Raw genomic sequence first — 9,296 nt, 5'->3', positions numbered from 1 at the left:
ATCTCTGGGACACATTTAAAGCAGTGTGTAGAGGGAAATTTATAGCACTAAATGCCCACAAGAGAAAGCAGGAAAGATCTAAAATTGACACCCTAACATCACAATTAAAAGAACTAGAGAAGCAACAGCAAACAAATTTGAAAGCTAGCAGAAGGCAAGAAATAACTAAGATCAGAGCAGAACTGAAGGAGATAGAGACATTAAAAACCCTTCAAAAAAGCAATGAATCCAAGAGTTGGTCTTTTGAAAAGATCAAAAAAAAAAAAATAGACCACTAGCAAGACTAAAAAGAAAAGAGATAAGAATCAAATAGATGCAATAAAAAATGGTAAAGGGGATATCACCACCGATCCCACAGAAATACAAACTACCATCAGAGAATACTATAAACACCTCTATGCAAATAAACTAGAAAATCTAGAAGAAATGGATAAATTCTTGGACACATATACCCTCCCAACACTAAACCAGGAAGAAGCTGAATCGCTGAATAGACCAATAACAGGCCAACCAAAAAAAGTCCAGGACCAGATGGATTCACAGCCGAATTCTACCAAAGGAACAAAGAGATACTGGTACCATTCCTTCTGAAACTATTCCAACCAATAGAAAAAGAGGGAATCCTCCCTAACTCATTTTATGAGGCCAGCATCATCCTGATACCAAAGCCTGGCAGAGACACACACAAGAAAGAGAATTTTAGACCAATATCCCTGATGAACATCGATGTGAAAATCCTCAAGGAAATACTGGCAAACCGAATCCAGCAGCACATCAAAAAGCTTATCCACCATGATCAAGTGGGCTTCGTCCCTGGAATGCAAGACTGGTTCGAAATATGCAAATCAAAAAACATAATCCATGACAAAAACATAACCAATGACAAAAACCACATGATTATCTCAATAGGGATGCAGAAAAGACCTTTGACAAAATTCAATATCCCTTCATGCTAAAAACTATCAATAAACTAGGTGTTGATGGGATGCATCTCAAAATAATAAGAGCTATTTATGACAAACCCACAGTCAGTATCATACTGAATGGGCAAAAATTGGAAGCATTCCCTTTGAAAACTGGCACAAGACAGGGATGCCCTCTCTCACCACTCCTATTCAACATAATGTTGGAAGTTCTGGCTAGGGCAATCAGGCAAGAGAAAGAAATAAAGGATATTCAAATAGGAAAAGAGGAAGTCAAATTGTCCCTGTTTGCAGATGACATGATTATATATTTAGAAAACCCCATCATCTCAGCCCAAAATCTCCTTAAGCTGATAACGAACTTCAGCAAAGTCTCAAGATACAAAATCAATGTGCAAAAATCACAAGCATTCTTATACACCAGTAACAGACATACAGTCAAATCATTAATGAACTTCCATTCACAATTGCTACAAAGAGAGTAAAATACTTAGGAATCCAACTTACAAGGGATGTGAAGGATTTCTTCAAGGAGAACTACAACCACTGCTCAATGAAATAAAAGAGGACACAAACAAATGGAAGAATATTCCATGCTCATGGATGGGAAGAATCAATATCGTGAAAATGGCCATACTGCCCAAAGTAATTTATAGATTCAATGCCATCGCCATCAAGCTACCAATGGCTTTCTTCACAGAATTGGAAAAAACTACTTTAAAGTTCATATGGAACCAAAAAAGAGCCCACATTGCCAAGACAATCCCAAGCAAAAAGAACAAAGTTGGAGGCATCACACTACCTGACTTCAAACTATACTACAAGGCTATAGTAACCCAAACAGCATGGTACTGGTACCAAAACAAAGATATAGACCAATGGAACAGAACAGAGCCCTCAGAAATAATGCCACACATCTACAATCATCTGATCTTCGACAAGCCTGACAAAAACAAGAAATGGGGAAAGGATTCCCTATTTAATAAATGGTGCTGGGAAAACTGGCTATCCGTATGTAAAAACCTAAAACTGGATCCCTTCCTTACCCCTTATACAAAAATTCATTTAAGATGGATTAGAGACTTAAATGTGAGACCTAAAACCATAAAAAACCCTAGAAGAAAACCTAGGCAATATTATTCAGGATATAGGCATGGGCAAGGATTTCATGTCTAAAACACCAAAAGCAATGGCAACAAAAGCCAAAATTGACAAGTGGGATCTAATTAAGCTAAAGAGCTTCTGCAAAGCAAAATAAACTATCATCAGAGTGAATAGGCAACCTACAGAATGGGAGAAAATTTTTGCAATCTATCCATCTGACACAGGGCTAATATCCAGAATCTACAAAGAACTGAAACAAATTTACAAGAAACAAACAACCCCATCAAAAAGTGGACAAAGGATATGAACAGACACTTTTCAAAAGAAGATATTTATGCAGCCAACAGACATATGAAAAAATGTTAATCATCACTGGTCATCAGAGAAATGCAAATCAAAACCACAGTGAGATATCATCTCACACCAGTTAGAATGGTGATCATTAAAAAGTCAGGAAACAACAGGTGCTGGAGAGGATGTGGAGAAATAGGAAAGCTTTTACACTGTTGGTGGGACTGTAAACTAGTTCAACCATTGTGGAAGACAGTGTGGCAATTCCTCAAGGATCTAGAACTAGAATTACCCTTTGACCCAGCAATTCCATTACTGGGTATATACCCAAAGGATTATAAATCATACTGCTATAAAGACACATGCACACGTATGTTTCTTGCAGCACTATTCACAATAGCAAAGACTTGGAACCCACCCAAATATCCATCAATGATAGACTGAGTTAAGAAAATGTGGCACATACACATCATGGAATACTATGCAGCCATAAAAAAGGATCAGTTCATGTCATTTGCAGGGACATGGATGAAGCTGGAAACCATCATTCTGAGCAAACTATCACAAGGACAGTAAACCAATCACCGCATGTTCTCACTCATAGGTGAGAACAGAACAATGAGAATATCTGGACATGGGGCGGGGAACATCACACACTGGGGCCTGTCCTGGTGTGGGGGGATAAGGGAAGGATAGCATTAGGAGAAATATCTAACGTAAATGACGACTTAAAGGGTGCAGCAAACCAACATGGCACGAGTATACATATGTATCAAACCTGCACGTTGTGCACATGTACCCTAGAACTTAAAGTATAATTTAAAAAAAAAGAAAAGAAAAAAATAATTTGATGATATAAAATAACTGAAAGGGAATAACACTGACCAAACTGTGTAACATCACAGATATCTTTTGGAATCTTTTTGTCTTACATTGTGGAATCACTCCAGCCTGTTGCTTGCCACAAAAAAGCAGACTCCAGGGCAGACTCCATGTCTATCACACAGTGCAGTGTCCTTTCACAGGAGATCCTAAATGCATACTTTCTGTTCTGACTAGTCATAGGACATAGATCTCAAGCGAGTCCATCCTCAAAAGCAGCACAAACTCATCCTCAGTTAAATCTGTTGGTGTCCTATCAACAAAAGTAATGGTTCCAGTTCCAGGCAGCACACCAGAGTACACGCCATCTGATTGAAGATTGCCCTGTCTCCTCTGACCTGTGGTTGCATCCAACACACAGCTGATCCACTCAACCAAAGTCTTCATCAGATCTCTTTGTGGATTCTCGTAACTTGCTCACCTTTCTTCCTTTGTTTGCTTATCTTCATAACTTGACACAGAAATGTATTTTGTTCTAGAACAGACAAATAATCAGTGAAAAGAAATCTCTAAGAGCCTAAGGTGTGACAAATCACTTTCTTTGAACTATTGAAGCCCCACAGAGCTATCTGAGAGCATTAAGTACTCGTTCATCAAGGTTGATGTAAATTACCAAGCCTCTCTGAAATAGCTCATCAGCCCTTTCTGCCTGTTTCCGAGGAAGACCTGCCTCCATCAGTCTGATGGTATCCTGTGTGAGAGACATGGGACACATCGATTCATATTTTCTTTTTAACTGATTCCTATTGCCATTGACCTGATTGCCCTTTTATTATGCAGGGCAAAGCAGGAGAGGACACACTGGCCACTGATAACTGATCCTTGGCACTTTTAAAACAATTAGATGGTGAGAATGCCACCCTCCTCTGCTCCCATCAAGTATTTTTGCCAAAAAAAAAAAATGTCAAGCCTGAATCAGACCATGCTTCTTGATTTAGTTGTACTAGTCTACGGGAAATCCAAGGCACATAGGAACATGTTAAACACACCATGAGGAAACAACCAGCAAAATCCAAAATGCAGGAAACTCTGAAGGACAAATGATTTGGTAATTTGGAACAAATTACAAGAAAAATTAAAGAGATGAAGAATGTTTAGATTGAAAGAGATTTTAGAGGCTATCCATCAAATGCAATGACTGGATCTTATCTGAATCCTGATTCAAGCAAGGCGCAAACAAAACATATGAGACAAATGGAGAAATGTGTACACTGACTGAATAATTGATGATATTAAGGAATTGTCAACAACAAAAAAGAACTTAAAAATAAAAAAATGAAAAATGCCAAAAAATTCAAAATAAAGAAGTTTAAATACATCAAGCCTATTGTCTAAGACATATATATTCTCAGAATCCATGAGAGCCTCTGAGTCATTTAATGGCATTGTTGTATAGCCTAAAAGCAGGCCTAGAAGATATCATTATTTCATGTCATTTCAAACTTTGGCTTTCACTATTATATGGTAATTCTCACTGTGTAAGAGGTCTAGACACTCCACTGCCCTAGAAAATAAATAACAGCAGAAGAGGTGACCCTTGAGGAGACAGGTTAACACAGATCCAAGTAGAGTACCAGGACAGTAGCTTAGAAATGCAGGGGTGTCCTGCTTGTGGATGGTAATATGCCCTTGAAATCAGATGTTGTATAAAAAGAAAGCCAAATAAAACAAAGCAATGTCATGAAGCCCATTTCCCATTATTTTTCCTATATTTTATATAGGAAAAACTCTCAACTTATTTCTAAAATATAATTGAAATACAGAAAAAATACTTAGCCTATAACCTCATGATTATCAAAACAATATAGTTGTTAAAAAAGAAACAACAACATTTTATGCAGTAACATTTTTATTTCCATTGCAATTACTTCCTCATTTGCTTTGCTTACTTCCCCACAATTTTCATGAATAATTTCTTGTGTTTCGGGACTCATGTTGTACTATTCTTGGCAAAAAACCTTGCAACAATATGAAAGTTACTCAGAACAAGTGCCCAGTGGCAGAGAGTGGCTCACCTTGAGTGTGACACTGTGATGTCTTCTTAGCATCAGACATATCCAAGTTACATACCTTGTTTGTTGACATCATACTTTATAGTTTTCGAACATCTATCATGATTTTGACATTCTACTAATTGTGTTTTGGAATACAACTCAAGAATTTTCCTAAACATCATTTTGTTTGAAATGTTATATTGTGTCTGGGGACAAAAATATGCAGTTTTTGATGTAAACATAGGCTGAAAAAAATGTTGCATTGAGATTTTTGTAGGATCCACGAGTTTTGGATATTAAAAAGTAAAAGATATCATTCCATCGGGAAATATTCACTCAGGAAACCTTCTGTATGGCATTCTTCTACAATATTGCCTAGAATTATAAGGAGTTAGTCTCTATACTAATATATAAATTAATATGAACATTTTTGCCCCCCCTCGCATTAATATCCCATGACTCTATTTCATTTTGGAGAACTGCTCCTCACTTCTTGTTAGTTTGTATTATTTGGGTGGAACTCACCATACCTCTTGACCCATGGTCAGGCCAATCCTAACACATTAAATGCATAGTCACAATTTATATTCATGGATAGAGAGGTAAATAAATGATCCAGGCCAATAAAATGATATTCAATTTCAGATTTGTTTGTTTACTTGATTTGCTCAGAGTGAGAAAACTACCGGAATTTAAAAAGTACCCTCCCCCACATTTTTTAACCAGACTGCTGAGTAAGGAGCCTGAGATACTTCAGAGAGAGAGAGAGAGAGGGACTGTTTAGGAATGAAGACAACACAGAGGAATTCAAACCAAAAGTAAGTAATCACTTAAGTCTAGCTATTTCTGAAGTCAGTTACCCCTGTAGTTTTAGGCTATGTGCTTTTGTGCAAAAGCCATGCCAACTTACAATACCAAGCAAGAAGCACAAGCAAGATTATGTTAACAAGTAAACAGTACAAACTTAGTGGCTTAACAGAACAAAGATTTATTTCTGGATCACATAAAATCTGATTTGGATTAGACAACTCTCTAGGAAAGCTCTCCTCCATGCAGTGATTCAAGGATCCAGGCTGATTCAACATGTGGCCTGCAAGGTTACCTCTAAAGGGAAACACCTTGAGGTAACACCTTGTTCTTAAAGGCTTTCGGCTATATGTTACACAGATCGCTTCTGTTTGGGCTCTGTTGTCTAAAACTTGTCGTGTGGTTTTCATGTTCAAGAAATGCAGAATCAAATACTGAGCAGTATTAGTTTTGACCAAAAAATTTTGGGGGTTATCTTTCACCAAAAACATCCTGATTAATACAGACATATTTTTAAAAATAAATTATAATTTTTTCCCATAATTCTCTGCTGGAAAAAAAGTTGACAAAGAAAGGAATGAGGATGAAATGTGATGAGGAAGGTGAAACTAAATGTTTTGGAGAGAATGTGCCCTGAAAGAAATATTGTATAAACAAGTACCTAATATGACTCATCATGTGGATGCATGCTAGCACTATCTATCTTGTTGCTTTCCAGAAATGATATTATTTGCTCAAACATATAAGCAGTATGTCCTTGCACCTCAATATATCACCTCCCAACAACATCTGATAACCACCCTCTTCTATTTCTCCATCATAGCATCAATCATATTTTGTAGTTGAGAAATGACAATGGCAGCTTGGGCTCAGCTGTGAGGTACAAGACTTAGGGCTTTCATTCATCTTTATCAGCTCCACTTTCAACTTTGCTGCCATTCAGCAGCATCACCAGCTTCTCCACCACCAGGCCATGCTATTATGCAGTTTAACTATTTTAGCTCCATTTAAGCAATAGATATTAGCAATATTTTCTCTCATTCTGACTGATAATACTCTAACTCAGCCTTCATCACCTAACTCCTGGTTCAGTTCCATATCCTTCATTTGGGTTCTTTTGATATTAGGTTCACTTCTGTCTGATCTATCTATATACCCTTACCAGACCAATTTTACACAAATACCCACAATATATTTCTTCATATTATTTAGCTGATTTCATAGTGGATCTCTATTTTCTACCAAACCCAATGTAAACGTCAGTTCCTCATTTTATTAATATGGTCCCATCATTTCTACCCAAACTAAGGATGCACTCTCTCCAACATTTATCTGTCACTATAGACAAGGCTGTCTCCAAACAATCTTGTGTGGAATACAGATGGCTCCCAACTTCTGACTGTTTGACTTACAATTTACTGATATTACAATGGTGGGTAAGCTACATACATTCAGTAGAAACTGTACTTTGAGTACCCATACAATCATTCTGCTTTTCACTATTAGTACAGGATTTGATAAATTACAGGAGATATCTAACACTTCATTATAAAATAGACTTTGTGTTAGATGACTTTGCCCATCTGTAGGCTAATGTAGGTGTCCTGAGCACATTTAAGGTAGACTAGGCTAAGCTACAATGTTCCAAAGTTAGGTGTATTAAATCCATTTTCAAGTTAATAATATTTTCAATTTATGATGGGTTTATTGGGACATAACCTCATCGTAAGTCAAGGAGGATTTGTATTCTAAGTGGGTTTGCCTGCGAGGCCTACTAGTTCTATAGAAGAAACCTGGTTGAGAAGAAACAAGTCTGTTATCCTGTCTCCAAGAAATACTCCAAGCAGTAGACTTAGATTCCAAGGTAGGTAATTAACAGTCTAATTAAGAATGTTCAGAGATATGGTAAATTCATTCACCAAATTTAAAGAAGTCTAATATTACAGACTAGGTACTATAGGAGTCTCCAGGATAGTGAATTATTGAAAAATAATTTTGAATGCTTATAGCACAAAAAAAAATGATAAATTTTCAAGATGATATATGTACTAATTACCTTGATTTGATTGTTATGCTTTGTATATATGTATTAAAACATCACTCTGAGCCAGCTGCAGTGGCTCTTGCTTGTGATCTTAGTGTTTGGGAGGCCAGAGTGGGAAGATAACTTGAGCTCAGGAGTTCGAGACTAGCCTGGGCAACATAGTGAGACTCCATCTCTACGAAAAAAAAAATTATTTTAATTAGTAGCCATGATGACATACACACACAAGTAGTCCCAGCTACTTGAGAGTCTGAGGCAGGAGATTCATTTGAGCCCCTGAGTTCTAGACTGCAGTGAGCTATAATTGCACCACTGCACTCCACCCTTGGTGACAGAGTGACACACACATACACACACACACACACACAGAGACAGAAATCACTATGCATCTCAACAATATGTACAATTACTACGTGTCAACTAAAAATAAAAAGATAAAAAGGAAAACAAAAACAAAAAACCTCATGATCACAACTTGAGTATAATTAGATCACTGAATTATATGTTTAAAAGAGGGAACTTTATGTTAAGTAAATCATATTTCAATAAAGCTATTATTAACATAATTACATCTCAATTTGTGTACAACCTTCAATGGCAGATGTACAAGCTATAGTAATATTTCTCACAATTCAGTGTAGTGTTTTCTCAGACTTTTTCAAATTATGAAAGTTTCTTAATTTCCAAAATCTAGGGTACTCTATATGGGTATTATAATTTCAGAAGTCTAAAATTGGATTCTGAAACATGTACTTTTATTAATCAATCTAGTTGATTCCATAGGTGTCTCACGACCCATACTTAAAAAATTAATAGAAATCACTAGTCTACCTAGCAACCATCCCTAAGAAGAGAAGCTGATTATGGCTGGAGAGATTGTCAAAGTCCCAGTCAAATGTATTCTTCAGGGAAAAATTCAAGACTTGATGAACTGGAGCAAAATCAGAAAAACAAGAAAGACACATTTCATTCAGACTATGAAAACAGGGAAGGTTGCATCTCAGTAACTACAGAATCACTCTAAAGCTGACCTGAACAATTCAGCTTATTGAACTTTATATAAAGTTTATATAGCAAGGCTAATTTAGGGTCCACTTAGTATTATAAGTTAATAATATACTCTCCACTTTGACTGAGCAACTGGAATTGGTAGCTGCCATTTGAAGACATCAGGGCCTGCATTTAGAAAAGGCTGGAAATACAAGGAAGTAATAAGAGTGCAAACACCCGCATGATTTCTGCTCCTTACAT

The sequence above is a fragment of the Macaca nemestrina genome, chromosome 12 (assembly GCF_043159975.1).
Source record: "Macaca nemestrina isolate mMacNem1 chromosome 12, mMacNem.hap1, whole genome shotgun sequence".
In the NCBI taxonomy this organism is placed as follows: Eukaryota; Metazoa; Chordata; class Mammalia; order Primates; family Cercopithecidae; genus Macaca; species Macaca nemestrina.
Note: the sequence above shows the minus strand (reverse complement) of the source record.